General features: G+C 42.4%; 1 protein-coding gene across 3 annotated transcripts in view; it reads right to left on the bottom strand.

The window, feature by feature from the left end:
- The window catches only part of sept8a (septin 8a), a 35,169-nt gene that overhangs the window by 11,986 nt on the left and 20,683 nt on the right, over nt 1-2,500 (bottom strand). The gene's annotated exons all lie outside the window — the stretch shown is intronic.

The following is a 2,500-nucleotide window of genomic DNA, read 5'->3' as shown; positions in this document are numbered from 1 at the left end:
GAGGGTGGGAGAGAGAGAGAGAGAGAGAGAGAGAGACAGAGGGGTGGGAGAGAGAGAGACAGAGGGGTGGGAGAGAGAGAGAGAGAGGGGGTAAAAGGGGAGGGGATCCAGTCATGTTATCATGGGAACAAACTTGCACCAGCAGAAATCAGCTCACAGATCAGAAGTAACTGAGGCCGAGTTCCTGTGCAGAGATCATTCTATAAATATGACCCCTGAGATCTGTACGTCTCACAGCAGCTCCACTTCCTGTACTGACGTCCTATGAATTCTTCCCTTTTATTTAACACTAATCCTCTATCCTCTATAGAGACGAGTAAACACCAGGAGAAGCAGGAACCCTTCTCATCAGACTCTGTGTACTGAGAAGTTCTCACCACCACGCTCTTCAAAACATCACTTCATCTGGAAACACGTTATTTTATTAAAATACACTGATCCAGCAGATGAGCTCTTGTAGCTCAAACTGCTGAAGAAGATCATGTTGTTAATGATCGACGGGTCACGACTGTTTCAGCAGCAAACGGAGACCAACAGAATATTAGGGAGGTGTTAATAAAGTTATGGCTGATTGGTGTGTAGTTCAGTTAAAATGATGTAAAAATAAAAGTTATGCTAGAAATAAATCATTGAATCTGTGGTGTAAGTGCAGCTCCAGTCTCGTCCCTGGAGAGCAACCAAAACAACTGAAGAGGTTTGGGAACGAGGGAGCGAGAGGAAGATCTAAACCCACGATCTATAAATAGAATATCAACTGTTCCCTCCATCACAGAGTCAGGAGAGAGATATATATACACCGAAATATTTATCTAGGAGATAGAGAGATAGATGCATTTAGTTGTCCAGATTAAATGCTGTTGAAAATTAAATAGTATTCTTCTTCTTCTTCTTTCATCTTCTCCCATTAGGAGTCTCCACAGCGGATCATCCGTCTCCATACCCCCCTGTCCTCTACATCTGTCTCTTTCACACTATCTACCTGCATGTCTTCCCTCACCACATCCATAAACCTCCTCCTTGGTCTTCCTCTTTTCCTCCTTCCTGGTGTCTCCATCCTCAGCATTCTCCTACTGATATACCCCATGTCCCTCCTCTGAACATGTCCAAACCATCTAAATCTCACCTCCCTCACCTTGTCTCCAAAACGTCCCACATGCACTGTCCCTCTAATAAACTCATTTCTAATCCTGTCCATCGTCATAACTCCCAACGAACATCTCAACATCTTCAGCTCTGCTACCTCCAGCTCCACCTCCAGTCTTTTACTCAATGCCACTGTCTCTAATCCATACAACATCTCAGGTCTCACCACAGTCCTATAAACTTTCCCTTTCACTCTCACAGATACTCTTCTATCACAAATCACTCCTGCTATCACTCTTCTCACCAGCGTGTACCTCCACTGGGGCTGGGCGATAAATCGATTTTATCGATTAACTCGAATGTGTAGTTTACATTGATATGTTTTAATAAAAATCGGTTTTCTCTTTAAAGTCCGCCGACGCTCCCCTCTGGGCTTCCATAGTTTCGAACGAACTCCCCCCCGCGCGTTTGCTATAGAGATACACAAACAACATGGCAGCGAGCAAGCAAGGGTATCAGTAGCATCAATTTACTGCAGCACTTCAAACAGAGGCATGCTGTGGAGTGGGAGAGATGTAGTGCCCTACGAAGTGAACAAGACAGCGGCAGCACAGGACTGCGCTTAAACAGCCGCATCCTGAAAATACACGGTTAAGCAGCCGCACTTTGTTTAGTGTTGCGCGTCTAATCGTACACTTCCGGTACGGGTGGTGGGAGCGGTCAAAATACCTGTAAAGACACTTCAAACCGCGTTTCCGTTAAGAAACAGAACAATCAGAGCATTTAAATCACCACAATCAAACACTCATAAAACATTTTTTAGAGGTTTGCTCAATCTTTCAAATATTCTTATTTAGAATCTCGCTGTCTTTTATATTCTTATTTCACATTTCAACTCATTTTTCTGTGGAGTTTTGGAGAAAAGTAAAGGCAAAATCACTCCAAAGCTCAGGTGAATTTTCAATCATGTTCCACATTTAAACACTCATAAAACATTTTTCTTTGTAGGTTTTCTCATTTTATGTTATGTTACGTTCTATTTTCACAATTTACAATGGCTTGTTGTTTCTGATTGCACTTTAACCCATTTAATAAAGTTACAACTTTTTTTTAACATTTTCTTTGTCATATGCAGGTTGATTTTAAGCAGGGGAAAAAATCGATTTAAATCGCAAATCAGATTTTTTTGTGAAAAAATCTGGGATTTTTTTTTTAGGCCATATCGCCCAGCCCTAACCTCCACCTCTCCAGGATCTTCTCCACCTGCTCCCTACTCTCACCACAAATCACAATATCATCCAAAAACATCATAGTCCACGGAGACTCCTGTCTGACCTCGTCCTTCAACCTGTCCATCACCACTGCAAAAGGGCTTAGAGCCGATCCTTGCTGCAATTGAAGATTAAATAGTATTAAT

Source organism: Silurus meridionalis, chromosome 15, assembly GCF_014805685.1.
Source record: "Silurus meridionalis isolate SWU-2019-XX chromosome 15, ASM1480568v1, whole genome shotgun sequence".
Taxonomy (NCBI): domain Eukaryota; kingdom Metazoa; phylum Chordata; class Actinopteri; order Siluriformes; family Siluridae; genus Silurus; species Silurus meridionalis.
The sequence above is the reverse complement of the archived record's forward strand: the minus strand, read 5'-3'. Positions and strand labels throughout refer to the sequence as shown.